General features: G+C 35.1%; 1 long non-coding RNA gene across 2 annotated transcripts in view; it reads right to left on the reverse strand.

Moving 5' to 3' along the window:
- LOC132072433 (uncharacterized) overlaps positions 1–19101 on the reverse strand; it is a 51548-nt gene extending 32447 nt beyond the window's left edge. For both annotated transcript variants that reach the window (XR_009418314.1, XR_009418315.1), the window contains exons 1-2: positions 18980–19101; positions 18358–18467 (exon numbers count right to left, since the gene is read on the reverse strand). This is a non-coding gene — a long non-coding RNA (uncharacterized LOC132072433). The remainder of the gene's footprint in view (positions 1–18357; positions 18468–18979) is intronic.
- Positions 19102–22140: the final 3039 nt, after the last annotated feature.

Raw genomic sequence — 22140 nt, forward strand, 5'->3', positions numbered from 1 at the left:
GAAAATTTTATTTATAAATATGAGCTTTAGCTTCTAGCAAATATCTGATAGAAATCAAACTTGCTGACAGCTAGCATCAGTAGTGGTCGACAACCACAGAAGCAAACACAGAAGGTATAGAATTGGCTAGTGATTCTTAGTTGAGTACACAACTGAGAATGATGAAATTCAGCCTAAGTCTTAGAAGAGTCCAACTCAGTTTTGCTTTTGAGAATTAGTAAGGTACTAGAGGAGCAGAGAAGAGCAGAAAGTTTACCTGGGTACATTAAAATGCAGTAAACGTGGGTAAGAGCAAGAAAATTATAGACCAGTTAAATACCAATTGTTGGGAAAATACTGTCAAAAATTTTTAAAATAAGCTTTAAACATAGAAAAGGAGAAGACTGATGGGCACTGTGAAAATCAAAATATGTCTAACTCATATAATTTCTTTCTTCAAGAGATTTTTAGGTTTTTGTGTAGCAGCAGATGCAGTATGAGGAAGATCTTTTGCCTTTATCCAGGTTTTTGACACTTGTTTATCATAACATGTTCCTACCACAAAATAAGTGAAACAGAATGATAATTTTGCTCAGAACAGGTCATCTGTAGCTCGTTCTCAGATGGGGGAGCACACAAAGCAAGATTTTGCATGAGTCTGTCCCTCTCTTGGTACTGTTCAGTACATTTTTAATGACTAGGGTGGGAGAGTACAAGCATTCAATCTGCAAGCTGAAAGCAGCAGCAAACACATCAGACAGAATCAATTGAGATTTGAACCACACATTACACTGGGAGAAGGCACATAGAAAAAGGTGCAGTGTACTAAGGCTGGAGCCAAAATTCCATACCACACTCTGTGGAAGCAAGGGAGGTACAGTGAATCATAATGTGATCAGGATTCATGAACATCAAGCTGCTGAAACACACACACACACACGAGAAACCTCATTTTAAAGTGTGAAATAACCCTCCTACTACCCAGCTGAAATCATTACAAGCAATGATTAGCACACTTTCCAGTCTGCTCACAGCAACTCAGGGTTGCAAATAAAATGGTGGTAGGACAGTTGAGTGTTGAGAATGATCAGTGATTCAGAACACAGAATGCTTTTCCTTAGAGATTTCATCAATAACATGAAAAAATCTTCAGTAGTAAGGAAAATTATATATTGAAAGAGAACATGGAATTTTCATCACTGGTTATTTTCAGAAGGAAGTTGAACAAATGCCTATCACAAATACGGTTCATCCCGCCTTGGAGCAAGGTCTCTACTTGAAGTCCTGTTTTCTGTAACAGACTGATGTGATTTCTTTCACAAGGAAAGGAAATTAAGGGACAGAATTGTGGATGAACCTCATCTCTAGCTGGGCAAACTTTTAGTGTGCAAAATCTCTTCATTTACAGTGACACACAAGGCCATGTACATTTCCCTGCCTCTAGGATTGAAAAGTGGTCCTATTACCTCTCCCTGGGAAAAGAACAGAAGCTGCAAAAAGAGGTTACACACACTTAAAATCTCTGTATGCTATATACCAAATAAGTATCTTTGAGTTAGAAGTTACAAACAAGCTAAAAAGATTTAAAAATTAATCTAAAATGCTGTAACTAAAACAATGACTAGAAGTTTTACAAAGATAGATCTTTATTGTAAAGTTTGCATTTCTCATGTGAAATCTCCAGGTCATATGACTGAGTTACTGTATTGCTCTCCTTAGCAATATAATTGACATTAACTAGTGCTTGTTAGGGCTCATCTACTCTCAAAAATCAATAACTACACACAATTTAAGCTCCAATAACCTTTTTGGTAGTTCTTTAATTTTTTTGTAGTAGATATTTCGTCTCAGTGCTTTGCAAAATAAAACCAAAAATTGGTCACTTCTTGAGCCCAAATTTGGGGGCAATTTACTTTTCAGGTGCTATTTTCCTCAGAAACATGCATGTGAAGGGGCCTTCCTTAAATAACTGCTTGCAAAATTACAGCTAAAACATGTTTCTATTTCTTTTCTGTAACTCTTGGTGACTCAAAAATATGGGAGAAATGTTATCAAGCAGATGATTTTCCACTATGTATATTGCTTATAGGGTTAGAAAATTTTCTTTGAAAGTGCCTAGGCTGAGAAGCTGATATATTGTTTGCTTGTCAAAAGGCTTGAAGAGCTAGACAATACCATTAGACATAGTACTGAAATGGTGAATGGATGGATGGATGCATTATGCTCACCTGCTGTGTGCTGTTTGCTAAAGACATTTCAGTAAGGCTTTGCTGCTTCCTTTCAGTTCTAACAAATTGTCTCCAAAATGTGCAGTCATCTAATTTAAAAACCAGACCCCCAAATCAGAAGATTAAAAATCACAGTTGCAAATACAGTAGAAAAGTATACTTCATATTGCTCTGCTAGAAAATGTTTCTGTATGACTTTAGTTCAAAGTCACCTCTGGAATATAAGGTATATATTCTCTTTAAGGACCTGACGATCAAATTCTAAATATTTAGACCCTTTATGACAGTCCATTGCTATTGCTAGCCTTCTACTCCTGTTCGTTTCCTTTCCTAGATATCAGCAGCTAATGCTTCATGGTTTCCATTCAGTCTTTGAGTGCAATATATTTTATTGTCCTGATTTCTTAACATTTGCTATAACTTTCTGTCACTTACAAAATTTGTTCTGATATCTGTATGTCTTCACATGTAGGATAGCTCTTCTATTATGTTTCATCTCTTTTCAACACTTTCCAAGTTTTTCATGTTGAATAGAAAAGAGAATAAATGCTAACACTGAAATGAAAAAATAATTTTAAAAAACACTAAAGAAAATGACTCCTCTATTATCTTTAACTGGGCTATAGCCAAACCTGTTATCAACACCTATAAAGAGCTAGATACTAAAATTACTAAATTCACAACTCTCATTTTTCAGTACTGCAAAACTTTATGATTGCTTGGAGCTTTGTCACATGAAGATAGACTACAGTTCACAGCTGTTCTGGTGGAGTTTCTCACAATAAGCCTCTATATTTTAATCAGTTAATGCATATCCATCTAGTCATCACTTTCCTAATCTTTCAGAAACTGTTCTCTATAACAGGGTTGAGAAATCATTCAGGTGTTCATAACAAAATTTAGCACCATTTGTTTATCTGGTAGGATGAGAAAGTTTGGAAAGATGGACAAAAGAGGACAGGCTTATACAAGTTAGGCTGTCCTTACATTCCTCTGCTCCTTTAAAGCTTACATTAGGTACTAGTAATTATCTGAGGCTCAAATAGATTCAAAGACAAAATGTTTTAGAGAAAGATACTCATATATTGGAACAACTTTAGAAGGGAAATCTTGGATTTACCAGCTTTTATTGCAGCCCTGGAACTTATATTTAGAATAGTCAAGAGACCTAACAGCCTATCCAAGACTTTATGGAATGATAACTGATTCAGTTATCATGCCACAAAGACAACAGGTACCTCTTTTATCTCTAGTTAACGCAGGTCTCTATGTCCTCATTGTGACTGAAGATCATCAAATGTGGAAGGGATACTGAAACTAAAGGAGGCATAGACTTTAATATTTCCACCAGAGAGGCATTTGGTCATTTTTAACAAAAAAGTAGGGCATTATTCAAAGGATGATTCAGAAATAGACTGAAGGCATGAGTCAACCTCTCTTTTGTCTACTCTTCTGTGTCATTACCACTGTAATGTTACCTTTAGTGAGGACCGAGTGGTCTGGTGGGTTGCAGCCTAGTAATAGAATTATTCACATACTTCATTAACCCACAAATCTGTAACAGATCTTTTGCTATCATTACACATATAATGAAAGTTTGCCTCCTAACGAACGTCATACACTTATTCAAACCAGCTGGCTGTGTTTGTATAGTAGTAATATTTCACAGTTTAAGAAATCATTTTCTCTTCCATCCTTTAGTTACCTAAGGACTGCAGTATATATTACAAAGTAGCAGCCAGTAAAATATTTCAAAATCAAAACCATGAGTTAAGAGTACAGTAGAGCAACCAAAACAGTTTTCACTCTGCAGAAATAATAGCAGCTCCATTTTGAACAATTATGCTTAAAGTACAAGGCCCCTTCATTCACAGAACAAAATCTGAGCATTGAGATTTGAAAGACCACAGTCCCCCAAACATTTAGGTTTAATCAGTACTCCTGTCATGTGGTATTTGCCTCAGAGTTAGATATCTAATATTGTATTTTCAGAAATTTCTAGGGATGTCTCTCTACAGGAAGATTCATCCCACGTTAAAACAGATGTTGACAAACTGCTTTCAGAAGCAATTTGAAAGACAGAAGAAGGCCACAAAACCATTTTTGTTGGAAGGAACATCATGAGACTATTCAGTCCACCCTCCCAGCTTAAGCAGGGTCAGCTGGAGCAGGTTATACAGGACCACTTGAGAGCAGCATGTCTCACCTACACATTTCTTACACCGTGTCCAGCAGCATCTTAAGAGATGTAGCACTGAGCAGCTTCATATCAGTTTCACATCAAATGCCTCTCAATCCCAAAATGAGGCATACCCTATAGCCCTAAGACCTGGGCTACTCAGAGTCTATTATTGCGCTCCTATATAATTCCAAGACTTAAACACTGCACAGGTAGAGAGCCACTTTTCACTTCCTGTGCTTTGACCAGTTTGCCAACACATTGTTTGGTTAGATCTTTAATACTTTGCAAGCATCAGAAAAGTCATGTGCTGGACGCCAGAAGAAATTTCTAGCTCAAAAACCTAACCAGATTTGAAATAGAGCTAAACTACTTTAAGTGATATTGTCAGATGGCTGTGGTTACAACACAAGAGATCTACAGATCTTTATTTATGGCCCAAGGATTCTCTTCAATGAAACAGTATTCTTGTAATCCCATGCAAAACAGAACAGCTCTGGTGGAAATAACTAAAAAAGAAGTTCTCCCCTTCTTAAACAAACTAACCCCTGTTGATTCTGGAAGGCTGGCTTTGAAAATTGTCAGAGTAAGGAAGGTATGAAGGCTAAGATAGGAATGAATGCAAAATCCAAAAAAATATATAATTGAAAGGATGCACACATCACCTGCTCTATAACTTGGTGCACAAATCGTGCAGAATGACCTTCACTGAAAAATGTGTTAACTCCATTCATCTTCAAGCTGGAGGCTCAAAAAGGTATGTAATGCATCTTGTGCTAATGTTTCCCTTTATTATTTAGCATTTTAGACATCATCCAGTGGAGCATACTCCACTGGATCTACATCCTAGCACCTAACTGACCCCTATAACCACTCACTGCCTAAAAATTCTGGCCACTTCCACAAAGCTAGACAGTCCAGTTAACAAACAATGTACAACAAAGTTCACTAACAAGGCTCAGCATTTTTGAGACCTGTCTCAACCTGTTGCCCATTGTGCTGACTTCCCTTTCCACACAAAAATGAGAATTTGTAGTGGGACCATGGACACAACCCTCACTAGTGAAGTGACCTATCTTCAGTTATAAGTATTCACAGATCATTGTGGTGATCCTGCAGTATACTTACATGAGTGAAAATAAATTTTGGTTTTTTACAATTAATCAGAAAATGTTTACTGGAAAATAAGTCCCATACACTAATACTGCCTTTGACACTTAATATAAATAACAGAAACCCCTTTGACAAACATTTTTACACCCTACTTGTCTTAATACATTGCCTTTCATCATTCCAAATCAGAGCTCATCAAGCTGAACCAGGACAACCCATTGTTTTCCCTGTGTTTATCTCTCTGCATATTTCTTTCTACACCATACAAACAGAAATCACACACCCTTCAAAAAAAGACTTTTTTTTTTTTACATACAGGTGTGTTACTTCATAGCACAGTACTAGTATATTTGTTACTTCCACTGTTTATGTGGATAACATTTATAGAGAATGGAAATCTGTAACGAAAGAGATGGACCTCTGTCTTGATTCTATCCTTAGGTCATAGTATCTCAGGAAAAAAAGCAAAACGTGGTATTTTCTTTCACAGTACATATTTTCTATACTATCTCCTTTAGGTCAACACTATGCTCCCATTTGTAGCAAGGGAATTAGGGGAAAATAGATTGTTAAGGGTCTGATAAAATATTGAATTGGAATATGCCCACCTCTAATTCTCTGGACAGAGCTCAAGAGACTGAACTCCACAGAGAGCTCAGTACATCAGGAACAAGATCAATGTTAATTAGAGCAAGATGTATAAACTTCTTCCAAAGTGTAAGACACGTGATAAGGACTTTAATGCATAATTTTAAGAGACTGGTATAGATAACTTGAGTCAGGGGAATTGAGTCCACTTTTGTTAGTGTTTCCATTAGTAACAGAAACATTTATTCTGAGGTACAGCAACATTAGACAGTAACTAAAATGCACAACAAGAAATTAAGAAACATTTCCATCATGTGGCCATTAAAAGCCAAGTAGTTTTTCTTCTGTTGGTGACTACTGTAAGTATCTATTCATGGCAAAGAAATAGATTTTCTGCTTAGGCAACAAATAACAGGATTTCACTGCAGTTACTGTACAGATTTTTCACTCAGAAAATGATATTTTTGTAGAGTAATATTACACTTAATGAGAAAATACTCTGGAACTGTTCCTTTTCTTAGGAAATTAACCACACAGTAGAGGTAACTGGTAAAACACAGTTAAAGGCCAAAAGAAATAAAAAAAATGAAAATAATAAAAATAAATCCCAAATGCATATTTACTTCATGGGCAATTTAATGTCACCTTATAGACATAAAATCCAAAACATTTTTATGCAACAGAAAGTCCTCAGCCATTATAAAAAAAAAATAAAGCCATAAGTAATTGACTAGAAAAGTCACTCATCTTGCATGAAGTTTTGGAGTAAAATAGAAAAACTCAAAAAAAACTATTTGCATATAGCTGTAAGAATTGACACAAGCTGACCTGGCAGATGCAGGACCATTTCTTCAGGTATTTCATTAGCTGTAATCAGTTTTGCTCTATTGTTCTGGGATTCACGCACTCCTAAGTCAACACAGGTATGTACATAGAGCCACAAACCTGTGTTGTGCTGACTCTGAATAATTGCTACATTGATCCCATACCACAGAGCTACAGAAAAAACTGCAGTAGCTGATGCCCTCCTTGTAACAATCTGTCTTGCCATGTAAAGTTTATATGCTAAAATAGTATTTCAGGGGGTAGTACTCATCCTGGGAACAGTGTCTAAAACAAACATAGAAACACTGCTTTTGGCAGCAAAAAAGCAAATTAGTTTGAGAGTCAGACAGTGAAAGGAACAACAGGGAAACTGATTTTAAAAACTTCTGCCTGGATTCACCATCTTTCAGCACCAAAAAAAGGCATCATCTCAGCTGACATATATCATGAGCTGCATTTTTGTCATTTTGGTTTGGGTTTCTTGATTCATCCAAGCATTAGTTCAGGAAGATAAAAATTTTTATTCAGAGTTTGAAAAAATGCATCAAAGGGGCAAATAGTTGGAATATAACTTAATTTATCCTTAATGAAGTCACAACTTCAAATTCAAACATTTAAGCTGCAACTCTGTCAGTGGATCCATTGTTAAAATAATTTATAAGAGCACTGCAGAGTGTCTCTGTGGTACCCATAAATAGAGATTCAAAATGGATATACAAATAATAGATATTCAATGTACTTGGTGGTTTTAACACTGTTCACTCTGCTTCAGAGCCGCACTGCTGGTTTGGGGCTCTCAGATCACTTTTCCAAGTGCCTTGAGAAAAAGATGGCCTTCATTTTTATTTTATTTAGTATGGTGAAGAGTACATAAGTATCAATTATTGAAGGAAACACATTTATTTTCGCTGTAAACTCCTCATATATTCTTTGTAAAAGGAAATACTGACTAAAATAAAAACCTATAGAAGTTACTGCAATTTTAACTTGATATCCTGCCCATATATTTTGTGATTTGGTGCAAATTTAAAAAGTCAATTTAATTAGTACTTCTACATAATAATATATTAAATGTTGTAAATATATACCTTGAATTTATTTGCTTTTACACAAATAATCTGAGAGTATTCTGATAGTTTTTATTAATTAATAAACCTATGGATCTTTTTTCCTCCATGAGAATTATCAGTTTACAGCATCAGTGAAAGTTAGTGATCTAATCTCCAAGAGTTTATGTTTATCATTACAAAAACTGACAAGTGAAAATAACTTCATGTGGAAAACTTCTGGTAAGCTTTCTGATGTTAACTTCTGAAAGAGAAGGCCAAAGACTTGGATGGGAAAATTGTCTTTAAATTAGTGTTGAAATATCACAGCATCTTCATTACCTAGCAGTTACAATCCTATTCCAAAACAGATTGCTAAAGAGATAACCAGAGAACTTCTTAATTAAAACCTTATTGATGTGCTGTATCTACAGAGATAATTAACTACAACAACAAGTTTTGCATGCAAAAACATATTTGTCTTGACAAAGAAATAATTGAGAAGAATTACTTGGTGGCTAAGACTTGATGTAGATATTTTTTGTCAATTTGCTTCTATTATCTGCATAATATCCTAAAGAGCTTCAGCAACTGCAGATTTTTTTTTAACTAACCAAGAAACAAAATGCAGAAGAGTAAAATAAATGTGCCCCTCTCGATAAATTAACTCTAGGAAGGCGAGTTCAGTTGAACTGTGAAATGGTCTGTATAACTGACATTTTGCATGCTATCCACATCTATCAGCAGAAGCTGTAATATGTTTCCCTATTTTAAGCAATCAATGAACTACTAAATGTACTTTTCTATTTTTAGCACAAGTTTCTCAAAAATTCTATGCAGACCTATCCTTGCTGGAATGTAAATAAGCCCCACAAGAGAGCTACTCATTGTTTTTAACCTTTGAGCACTGGCAATATTTGTACCCTTGTGTCAGATTTTATTTTTGCTGCCAGAAAGCCAATTAAAATTATATATTGTAGAATTTATCCATCTTCCAACAGTTATTTTAAAAATTAGAGTATTCAAAGACTATTCAGGGTCTAGTAGGAAACAAATTTCAGCAGGAGGCAGAATTTTACCACTGGCTGCTGAATGCATGAGTATCTTATGTTAATTAATGCCAAGATGCAGCCCACGGGAACACCTTAATAGTGATATTATTATATTTGACTCTGATGATGGTCCTACCCTAAGTTCAAATACTGGGAAATATTTTCTAACTACTGTATCATACCAACTGGAAGAAAAGATATTTTTCCTATTTCAAATAGATGAAGATGCAGTGGGTTCTACAACAAGTTGTCTGTAAAATACTGACATTATGACTCCTTATTGTGAAAATTTATTTGGATCTGTAGGTGACCTTACTGAATTTTACTGGACTGTTTCAAACATTGTCAAGGAGAAATCATTTCTTTCTTCATACAAGCACATGCTGAGTCTTCAGGGATTGGGATTTTTATTAAGTTAATAGTTAAGCTGCATTTTAAAAAAATTAAATAATGGCTATATTCCTAAAAAACCCTCACTCATTTAAATGTACAGCTAGTAAATTCATTACCAAATAACTTTCAAGGCTTTAAAGTTTAATGTCTTACCTGAGAGCTGACTACTGATGCAAGCAGTATCATTTTCTTAGAAATTTTTCTGTCCAGGACTGTATTCTAGAAGTCCATTATATCCAAAATAAATAAGCAAAGGTTCCATGTGTAGCCAGAGGAACCTTTTCCTGCAGTTTTTGTTTTGTATGTGCCTTTAGTCTTCACAAGTAAAACACTATGCATTGTATCATCTATTTAAATACTCCAAAAGCAACGTAATTGCAGCTTCCCATTCCTGATGGGGGTGAAAAAGTCATTATTTGGAAAACTTAAACACCATTGGAGCAGCAGCTGACAAGCAGAAGTAGGCATTTGAAAAGTTTGAAGTTTTTGAAATAAACAGTCATACAGCCTATTCCATATATAAATGTTCAAATATAATTAGAAATCTTCAACAGAAACAACTGAGAACAGTGTTCTCTCAAAACACTATTTTGTAGTTATTGGAACTGTCACATTTATAGAGAAAAAAAAGTATAAACAGAATATTCTACCTCAGTGCCACCAAAAGAACCCATAAAAAAAAGAGATATTTTATTCTACTATATGTTAAAATGAAGTAAAGATTTACTGACATCAATAAAACAACCATTTTTTTTCAAAATTAATACCATTTTAATGTTCTTGATAAATATATGGACATGTATAACTCATCTGGGATCTGGAGGTGAGCAAAACATAAACACTATTATATGAAAGGGAAAACATGAAATGGTCTGAGAAAATCAGGCCAAACCAAACAATTACCTGAGAAAAAATGCACTACATCCCAAGCACAACCAAGGAGGTGATACCAGCATAATAAAAGCTGCAGATCAACAAAATTATTAATCCAAATTTTCACTGGACAGAAATAATCAAGAGGCTCCACTTAAAACCTCCCAAATATGAAAGACCAGAAGAGGACTGGAGAAAATTACAAGATCAAGTTAATATTTTCACAACCCCCAGTCAAAAACTTTCACAATGGTAATTTTAAAAGACATGCAAAGGAAACTATTGGAAAGATGAGCATAGAAAGGATGCAGTCTGCTTAACATTCATTCTGCATAAGTACTAACATGCAGATTACACTTCTCCCAGAGCACGCCTGATCCTGAACTGATTTAAATGGAGAGTGAAAATCACAGAGGTGTCTGAGACCATTAAACACATGCTAAGCTGTAATAGCTTTTCTAAGTACAGAGATTTATTTCATAGGGCACAACAATAATCCTTGGCATTGTGGGGAAAATTGTACATTCATCCTACTCTTCCTAACTTTTGGAGGCCCGATTAGATTGCAAAGTTAATTTACCTAAGGATTAAGCCTAGAGTAAATAAGTCTTGAAGTTGCAGAATATCATGAGGAAAAGAGAAGGAAAAAAATTATATGGAAACTTTGCGTACTTTTATAGGGGTCTTTCTTCAAGATTTAAGCCAAACATTTATTAGATGCCAGTACCTGAAGAAGCAATAGACAAATAAACTGCTTCCAGTTGGAATTTGGCTGGTTTATCTTGGTGAAGAAAAGTGGTTATTAACAGCTCTATCTACCCCTTGTTTCTGTTACTATATCTTTTACATTCCATCAAATCCTTTCAAAACAACATAGATACGCCGTGTAATGTCCACCATGATATGACAGAAGCAGTAAGGCATACACTGTTCTTTTTAATCATGTTCCTGTGTGGTGACTTTATTCCAGAGGATATGTCCCAGAGAGCTTCTCAAAATACTTCTTTAAAATTTATGTTGCTTCTGATGAAATGAATTATGGGAAGAACAGATTTTAATATCATTGTTTTCACAATAGTGGAGAAATCTGGAACTGTGTTGAAACAGATTCAGAAATTTAAGAAGGAAATCTTGAAAAAAACAGCAACAGTCACATTCAAGCATTTTGAGATAAATTTGAGGAGGGATAAGCATAGTCACTTGGGAGTCAAACATATTTGCTGAGAAATGTTGCTGGGAAGCAAACAGAACAGTCAATGATATTACAATTTCAAAATAAAATATATCAGAGGGCAAGGGAGGTAAGAATAAGAGACAATGAGCAGAAAAAACAGGAAAATAAACAGAGCATTATTTCAGCATGTCCAGCTAACCTTAAGCTCTTGGCATATTTTACTTACTAATTTATTTGAAGACATATTGAAGGACAACTGGTAGAGAATGAAACTATGCCCCTCAGTGTTTAAATGATAAATTCAGCTAATTTTTTTCAGCTCTATTATACATAACTCTAAGTACACCATCTGTAAGTCAATGTGCTGATTCAAGTACCTATATATATATATTATATACACAACCCAACTGATATGTTTATTCAGAGCAAGTCAAACAAGCCCATCAGGTCAAATTAAGTAAAGGTTAACAAGCTTTGGGCACAGACAGAAGCATAATCCAGAAAAAAAATGAATCAATCAAGTACACACAGCATGATGTTTACACGTTTTCCTGAGAAAACATAAAGTTTGATGATATGTGACAAAACTTCCTATAAACTCAGTGAGTATCATCTGGTAAAAGTTATCTGAACATCCATTATTTATCTAGAAACAACCATTGCTAGATACTTGAAGAACAAATCAAGCCCTCCATATATATTGACAGGACTGGGGGTTTTTGTTTACATACAAAGCTGGGTACAAAATTGAGTGGTTTCCTCCACCTCTTTTTCCCAGGTTAGTGAAGCTAATTATGCAGATTTCCCTGACTGAGGAGTTTATTTAAAAAGGTGTCCGTAATAGAGTTCCCATTGTATTAGTCAGAAAAAGAAAAAATAATGCAACTACTTAAAAACATGGGAAAGTGTTTTGCAACTACATAATAAAAATCAGACACCAGGCTTAAGTAAGTTTTTTACCTGGATCCAACACATTATACCTATTTTAGTTTCATTAAGTTGTACCATGATAACAGCATTCTTCATGGCATTCAGCAAGGCATAAATTATATTTAAGGGTTTTGTTCATATCTTAAGAGAAGGAATTAATATGGCTTAAAAAGCTGGCAAAATGTGAAAGACTAACCATATTCAAAAATTCAATATACCTTGCATCAAGGAGAACATATATGCTCCCCTACAAAAAAAAGTTATGCCATAGCTAAGTACACCAAAACTATGCAAGATTGATCTTTGCAGGCAATAGAAAGGGTGCATTGGGTGAAAGTGAAGACTGATTATGTTGTAAAATGGGATCTTCTCTAAAAAACATTTGCATATGGAAAAAAATCTAATTTGGGTCAAAAGAGAAAGATTGGTATCTTTCATCTTAAACAACACAGCCTCCTTGGTTTACCTAATTTTGTTAGAGAACTAAAGATTAATTTCTTCTAAAAATTCTTAGTGAGTGATTCGCCTTCTTTTTTCACAGAGGGCTGTTGAGTGCCTGGCAGCAATTTGTGGGTAATAGACTAGAGATAGCCATTTCAGTAAATTATTTCCTTAATGACCCTTTGCTTCAGAATTTGACTAATACTGCTGCTTTCATTTTCCAGTTTCTGCACTGTTTTTTGTATAACCTGACATTAGCCAGGAATCCCTAGCCTCTCAAAGCATGGCACACTCCCTGGAAATTGATAAATAGAAGTAGTATTTGTTTTGTGAAATTACTTTCAGAAACAAGAGACTCAGGAAAGCAAAGTCTCCCGATACACACTGACAATATGGAAGTCTGTTCTCAAGAAAGGTTTTCATACCAAGTATCCATTTCATTCTACCATTGGAATCCCCTTGAAAATACCTGAAAAATAGTAAGTATAAAAAACCTGTTTTATTTCAGGACTAGGAGGGCAGAGAAGTTATGAATTTGTAGATTTATTAATGTAATAAGCATTAGACTTTTTAATACATATACAAGGTTGATGAATACAGTCTTTGATAGAAGAGAAAAGAAAAGAAGAACATAATGGTAATCTTGTTTATAGAATTTGCACTCTTTCTGTTATTGTCTGGAAAGACAATGAACAGCTGAAAAACAGCTCACAGGCTAACCCTTCCTTCCAGTTAAATTTTTTTATGAAAATCTGTTCAGGTAACAATGCTCTATTTCTTTTCTGTAGCCCACCTTAAGTTGATTTCATGTACTTGAATTTATAATTTTCTCTCATGATCCTAATTGAATTACTGTTCTTCACATTAAATTTCTTTTGAACCCTGTATTTTTAGAAAATATTTATTCTATGAATAAGGAAAAAAGCCTTGAAGCGTTACCATGATACATAAGCTATATATCTACAGTCTGTATTTGGTTCACAGTTTTAATATCATTGGTCTAAGAGAGAGAGGAAAAAAAAATCAAGTAAGCAGAGTGCTAGACATAAAAACACATGTTTTGTTTAAGCTTATGTGATCTCCAGTGTTCAGCGTCCTCCTAGACCCAAGCAGGAACACATACTGGATCAGAAACAGCACTTATAACAAAAGCCTTTCCAAATGTTTTTTTTTGTTGTCCCAGTGGTACTTCGCAGTACTATAGCACATTCCTCATTCCAAGCATCAATAATATTTACAGACTCACCAGCAGTTCACTCCAAGGAATCTCCAGCTGGAGAAAAAGTTTATACTTTCCATATGAACTTTTCAGTGCTCATAGTCAGTATTAATAATTGATAAACCTCAAGACTTCACTGTAAACTTCTAGCTCTAGTTGCAGTACATTTCTCTTTTTAGTCCTCCTGGAATTTTAATCTGAGATTTTTGGCTGTTTGCTGCATTGCAACAGGACTTACATCTCTCCTGGACTTAAAATAGCAGAAATTTTAGCTGAACTTGTGTTCATATTCCTGATAATTATTCCATTATCTATAGACTTCAATTTTAAATTTCCTATTTAAAAAACCATATGCTGAACATTGGGAAGGATGACCACTTTATGAATTCAATAACCTATGAGAAAAACTTTACACAAAAGGAGTTAAAAGATGCACTCAGTGCACATCTCTTCCAATTTTACAGACCAGAATAACCATGGGTTTGATAACTTAATCCTTTAGTTGAAATAAGCTATATCAGCATTAAACACTTCTTGGTTTTAAATTCTAGTTTTTGTTTATGTTCCCATGCATTTGAAGATAAACAAAAACATACAGGAAACAGTAATTAACTAAACAAACTTTTCCCATGCCAGAGAGAATATGGAGTTACTCATAGGAACAGAGGTATCAAAGTAGTTGATCTGACATTCACATTACTTTATATATCAAAAATGCTCTTAGCATTTTTCATGGAAAAGGAGTCTATTTTCTTTCCGAACTTTGGCAGCTAGGAACTTCTGCTGACCAGTACAAAGGGAAGGTTGAGCCAGTGGCCAAGTGTCAGTGCATCATCGAATGCTTCTGCAGAGGACTCATCTCTGAGTGCCAGTGCACAAGAAACTTTCCTCAGGGGCACCTTACATTTTAATGAAGCAAAAGACAGGGATAGGTTGATGATATGCCTGTGATCTACAGAAAAATTAACTATCTGATCTTTTTAATCTCTAATTCTACTTTGTTATTAAAACTGTGCATATGCTGGAGAGGAGGGAGGTACAGGGAGTGGATATGTCCTTTAAAACCTAGTTGACAGCTACAGCCTGGCTGTGACAACAAGTAGAAAAAGAAGAGAAAAATAAAAGACCTAAAAAAAAAAAAAAAAAAAAAAATCAGGATAGCTCCAGGTTTCTAGGGCTTAATGAAATTATCTTCTGAATCCTGAGCTTATTGCCTTCAACAAACAGAGAAGAGTCTAAAGGGGATTTGAAAGATTTCATTAGCCCACAAAAGGACAGAGATAAATTTACAGACAAGTTTCTCTTTAGAGAAAACCCATTGGGTGCATAAGCTGTTTGAAGAGAAGTGACAAGTAACAGACACCACCATTTTTGGGAAGAATCAAGGGGGAAAAGTGGTGGGTGAGAGATAGATCAAGATTGGCCTTAGGAAATATGAATAAGGAGCCCAGGATCCTGACACATGTTCCGGAGATTCCAAAGCAATGTCTGATTTCCTGGAAGGCTCCTTTAGGAGGTCTTTACTTAGATGTACAAACTGGTTTTAATCATTAACACCACTGAGATCAAACCAGTCGGAATTCCAGACCAAATGGAAGAGTGGCAGCAAATGGGGGTATCTTTACATCTACAGATTTTTTAAATACTCTCAGATGATATTTCCACAGGCAATGAAGGCAACATCTGCATGAATCTAGTTTCAAACAGGCATTCATCTATTTAGTCCTTAGGTATTCAGTTATCTGAGTGTTATCAGAGAGAGTGGATTTAATCCATTTTTGGTTCACCACTAAAGTGTATTAATACATTTGGATAATTTCATCTTTAGATTTTATAACCTGTTAACGTGAAAAATTAACCTGTACTCCCAAGTATTTTTGGAGTACAAAATAAGAAAGGAAAAATTATGTTGATAAGCCAGAAAAAGAGCTCTAGAAGGTTAAATAGAAGCCTCTCCTTTGCAGTTGCCATAGGACAATAAATGCAAGATATGCAAATATAGGAAAATTTCATAGACAAATATTAAATGAACCACAAAACAGTCTAAATTCATGTAGCTTAAACCTGGAATCCCTCTCACCCTGACAACTTTGACAGAGTATCTTTTATCAATTGCTTGTAACTGGAGAGGTAAAGTAAAACAAATTTCCAGGTTAGAAGGTCTGAGCAACTGATGGAGTATATCGTAAAATATGGTGACTTCCTAGGGCTCCCTGTTTCATATTCATTTCGGAGTAATTTTGTGTGAACAAGTGAACATGAATCAATTTGTCTGATGAGTAAAACACCTTTAGAAAAAAATATTTTAGATTTTTAGTAGGGGAAAAAGAGACCATCTTTTGAAACTACACTACTGGCTGCTCATGTGAATGAGGGAGTTGGGACCGTTACAGGGATTGACTGAAGGCAACACTGTTTACAACAGGAGCACTTTTACCTTTAACAACCTGAATCCTTTTTTCTATGGCATGTTTTTCCTTCCACCCACATGTACCAAAACCAGTTCTGTTTAATTTAATTAATCAATATTATGTTAAACGTGCAGCACCAGAGTATTGAGTTGCAGGAGTGCCATGAAGTACCATAAGCACAGCCACACTGATGTTAAGGAGGACAAAAAACTAAAACCAACACAACATCCCTGAAATGAGAAAGAAATTAATAGATATAGAATGATACCTGGCTAAGCAGCTTTCTTTCCACTCTCTCCAGTCAGCCCCTGCTTTTTTATTAAAATGCTTAATTATAGCATTTTAACTACAACTACTACATCCTGAGGAACTCAAAGGAATAAGAAAAGTCAAACTGCAATGAAAGTAAAGCAGATATATTACTTATATTTCACTTGGGTGAAAGTACATGGATACATTTCACTCAGGAAAATAAAACCACCTGCATGTTTGGAAGCCCTGAGCTTCAAAGATCATACTTTTCCATTGCATCATTTTAATGGCAAAAGTAGTAAAAGTAAAGCAAAGGAAATATAAATCACAATAGACTCCAGTATTTTCTACTCTCTGAAGGATTAATAGAAAATTAGTAAGGCAAAGGGAAAACACTTCCCAAAAGAAATGTTGCTAGAGGAAAACATGGCTATATTTTAAAGATTTAAGCACTTTGTATTTTCTCAGTATTTATGCATCAAAACAAACCCAAAACCTGTTTGTAACAGAAAAGGAACTGCTCAGGCACTGCAACATTAGGTTCATAAGAAGTTCTGAGTAGAGAAAATCTTCTCAGTTATTTCAGTGTCATAAGGAGAGGCACATCACAATCTGTCAAAGATCAGAGTGTCAGAGCAAGGACCAGAGGACAGTAGGAAGCAATGCAAGACTCAGTTTTGTTGATATTCTGTGCAACCAATGCAAGAGAACATGCACCTGGTCTGCCTGACCAGACACTGCAGGACTGGGGCATTCAAGTGCTTCCATTGTTTCAGAAATAACAAAAAGCATAACTCCTTCAGCAGGAAGAGAGAAGACACAGTGATCACCTTGAAAGAAGGGGAATATGCACACTCATATCAGTGCAGAAAGGAAATACAACAGGAAAGAATTATAGTTGAAGATTGTATACTGTGCACAGATACATGGGTTTCTACAGATCAGAAAAACACAATTTTGTCTGAATGAAGAAATGAGAATTTTCCTTGAAAAAAAAAAAAAACCACTTCAATAATACAAAACCAACTTGCCAGGCTGCTGCTAGTCTTTCTTCTTAAAAAAAAAAAATCAATTTGCTTTTCCATTGGAGTCAACACACATCAAATCAGCCTTCACATCTAAGGATTGGATTCATTATATCTAGAGCAGATTTCAGGGAGAAACTCAGACAAGTAAAAAAAATAATTTGAGGAAAAGTATAGCACTGAAATTGCAAAGAACTAGAAATCTACCTCTCTAAGCAACCTACATGGCAGCAAGGGAGTTTTACAATTTGAAAAGAGATTTCTAACATTTTTTTTTCTACAGAAATCATCATTCTAAGACCAAAACCAAACTGCATTTTAGACAAAGCACTAGAATTAGCTAAAAACAAAGTATGAAACTACGTAGAGAAATAGAGCTTTTTAAAAATAACATTAAGAAACCCACATCCTCACTCAAAGATTGTTTCTATAAAAGGTTTTAATCTACCCCATCTGACAACCAGTAGTAAAGGCATAAATGTCCTTACAACACTTCAAAGTGAAGCCCAAGTTTGTGATAATCAGCCAGGCTACTAAAACACAATAAAACATTAAGTGTGAGAAAAACTGTCAAAAGAAGTAGTCACAATTGCTCATATTCAAGGAAATCATGTATACCAGACACTGACCTGACCTCAATTCCAGACTTTTTTAATGCTCTATTGAAGTGGTTCAAGTTTGCTCCAAAATCTTCTTTTCCTCAACTTCCCATCTGTGACATCTGTCACAAGGCACTTTGCTTTTTAGAGATAACAGGAATTCAGAAAACAGCTTGACACTCTTACTGTTGAAGTCAGAGCCAAATATCTTAAGAATAAAAGATAAAATGAAAGGTCAAAAATCTTTTTTCTCAAACAACATCCAGGTTTTTACAAAGAAGATATATGTTTACCTCAAAGTGGAGAGCAACAGGCCTACATGAATACTGCACTCACAGTTCCCACTGTCTTATTTCTTCTCCCTTTCAATAACCCAAGGAACATCAGAACTATTCAACTTAAGGTTTCTGAACAATGACAGCCAAAAAAGAAGAGCCCCATCTGAAATCCAAGGATTTGTATTATGTGTTCAGCAAAGGTTTAGGCATGAGTTCCAACAAATCTGCAACATTTTGGACATGAAAACTCCTAAGAGCACACCAAAGACTGGATCTATAATTGCTCCTGGCTCATACAAGTGAAAGCACAAGACTGTTGTCATCTTATCGCACAGGTTCCATACTTTTGTCTCCTTATCGAAAAAGTTCCATACCTTCATGGTGCTTTCTCATGGTCATCTTCTCAGAGCACTGACTCTTTATTCTTCACAAAGCAGCCAACTGACTCCAGTTCCCTTCTCACCCAGCCACGCCACTCTTTTATAGCATCTTCTCCTCATTGCTTACAGCTGTGGCCTGTTGAAGTCAGGCCTGTTCCCAATCTTTGATAATTGGCCCAGCTGCAACTCCTTAGGGGTAAGATTACTGTCTACACTATTTGTTTATATTCTATCCCCCTACACAAGACCACAATGAATGACAACAGTTTTTATATACTTATGTCTATCTGATTGTCATTTACCCAACTGTTGACTCCTGGATGACAAGAAGACTTCCTCCATAGCACTCTCCATGGCATCTAGTCATGCCACATGCACCAGAAGAGTTTTATGTAAAACAAATATCTGAAGTTAGAGGTGACTAAGCAATCTCAAATGCCTACAGAGCCTTACAGAGCACCATGTCACCATCTTGCAAAGTGTGGGATGCTTGTGAGACTGGGTCTTCATATATGGCAATATTTCTACAAGCAAGTAGCAGCAGGGGCTTCCCAGCGTTCTGGGAAACTATTCATGAAGCCTTTCCTACAGAATATGAGAGCTCCAAATAAAAATATCTGTTAAAATTTTTTTTCTCATCTCTTCCCATGCACAAGGAATAAATATATCCAGAATCAGAGAGATTTCTATCAACTGTTTTTTTTCTTGTCTTTGTTTGTGCAGTACAGCTGTGCTACCTCTCCATGGAATAAGAAAGCACATAAAAATCAGAAAGGATTAATTAAAATGCAAAGCAGCAGAACAGAACATTCTTTTTAAAAATGGACGGATGCTAAAATCTGTGCCGGTCAGATGTGTATGTGCTAAACATTACATTTAATGTACACAACACCTGAAACAGCTGCCCTAAATGCAGACATGTCCTTTCCCACTATATTGCAACCTGATAAGTTCATACCTTGCTTTGTCTGCAATTAGAACCCAATCCAGGGATGTTTTACACCCCAATAATGACTGAAGTATCATACATTAATCTGAAGGAGAAGTTTCAGGTAGAACATTTACAGAGTGTTTTTAAGACACAAACTACCTCCGGTTTAGAAATGAGTGAAAAAAAGGGAAGATAGAGATGTATAAAAATCAGCAGTAGTAATAATACCCATAGCAAAATAGCCCAAGGGAAAATTTCTAGTGCAACAAAAGGCAGATAAAAATAAATGAAGGTATTGTTTGTATTCTGTTTTCCCTCATAAGGTGAATAATTCTTTATTCTTGCAAGCAGAGTGGTAGCAATAATCTCTCACCTTAGAAATTGAATATTATTAACTAATTCATCTTCTAAATTTTCAAGTTATGATAGTTAGAAAAATTCCTCTTGATTAAATTCACATGAAATATAAACATGTTTAACTTTTACAAAAGTCATTCTGTCAATATAAAATATTCCCTATAAAAGGGAAAGGTAAGTATTTTTTTCTAACCAGTGGTATGCTGAAATAATTAATTACTTGACCAAATCAAAAAGTTTTTCAATGTTATTGCAAAACACAAAGCACCAGCTTTTTCCATGTCTAAGACTTTGAGAAATGTTCTTTAATACTATGTCATAGATCTCTATCTCCCAACATTGAAAGAATCTGTCTTCTGAACTATGCAGGCACAAAACCTATCCACAAAGACTGTGGAAATTTCATCTGCATGACATCAGCCTTTCTCCATGGCTGAGTAAAGTGTTATGATTATTGGCACATTTCCTCCTCTCTCCCATCAATGTCAGACATGAAGTGTAAAAAGCCACAAAAATGCATGGAGCACAGAAGCTGCACTCAGCTGTATGAATTCAATACTTTCATCTACTGGAGATGATCAGAGAACCAGCCATTAACAAAATGCAAAATTGAACATCACTTTTGTTTTAATTCTTATTCTCAAACACCCATCCTCTCCCCACAGACTTTTTCACCAAATCCAGGGTCATGGCACATATGTGCAAGGACTATTCTTGCCTGCCTACATAGCCTGTCTCAAAGGGCTAGAGATTAATTACATTTCTTTGGCTACAAGATTTCTTCAAATAACAATAAGACTATGGAGTATAGATTCTAAAGCATTATCAGGATTGTGTTTTAATGTGGATTTTGCACAAAAAATTTACGCTGAAATTTGGGGTTTTGTGATATTTTGTATACAGGGACACATAAATGCTTATGCTTCAATCTAAAACACTTTGTTGTAGAAAAGTCAATTCTTTATTTCTTGTAGTATAAATGCAATAAATTTCTCAGTTATAGCCTGTCACATAGTTGCTTGGAAAAGCATAATAATAAGATTTTGGGCAAATATGGTCTGTTACAGAACTATAAAAAACTATATAAAAACACACATTCTGTATCTGATGTACCCTAATTATTCTGAATCTTAGTTTCCTTTCTTCCTGCTTGTATCACTAAGTCATAATTTATTTAAAGATTCACGTTCTTCAATAAACAGTATTTTAAGAACTTTTGTTAAATCCAGATTTTCAACATCCAAGTGCTTTTTAAATTGATCAATGAGGCTGGTATTTCATAAGTAGAAATCATGGTTTTATCACTAGTTTTGCATTGCTTGAAATCTACTAAATTACTGAATTCAGGTTAAACAAAGGTCAAACAATGACTCATTGCTTTTGATCTGGAAAGTGTTGCTCTTTGACTTATTCTGTAATTGCAAACAGCTTTTTGATGTAAGTGATCATGGTATGAAGAATTGATGGCCATGTTTCTAGTGGTTTTGGATTAATTTGTCAGTAGTCCACAGAGTTCCAATAAATAAATTATCCAGTGGATTTTGTACTCAGTCTACATTTCTGCAAAATAATATTGCATTGCTTATGTAATTGCATCTTTTGTGTACTTTAAAATATTAAGTTTAAAATTTGTGTACTTTAAAATATTAACATATTGAATACTATGAGGTGTTAGGGAGAGGCTATAAATCAAAACTTAGATCAGAGTACAGGACATCCAGCTCTAGGTAACTTTATTTTTAATCAGAGCAGATGTAAAACAGCCTCCAAAAAATAACCTCCAAATGGCTCCATAGATGGAAGCATATGAAAACATAGCATAACAGCAAGAAAGAATCCTTCTTAGTAATCTCATTTTAAAATATAT

This window comes from Ammospiza nelsoni, chromosome 4 (genome assembly GCF_027579445.1).
Source record: "Ammospiza nelsoni isolate bAmmNel1 chromosome 4, bAmmNel1.pri, whole genome shotgun sequence".
NCBI classification, from domain to species: Eukaryota; Metazoa; Chordata; class Aves; order Passeriformes; family Passerellidae; genus Ammospiza; species Ammospiza nelsoni.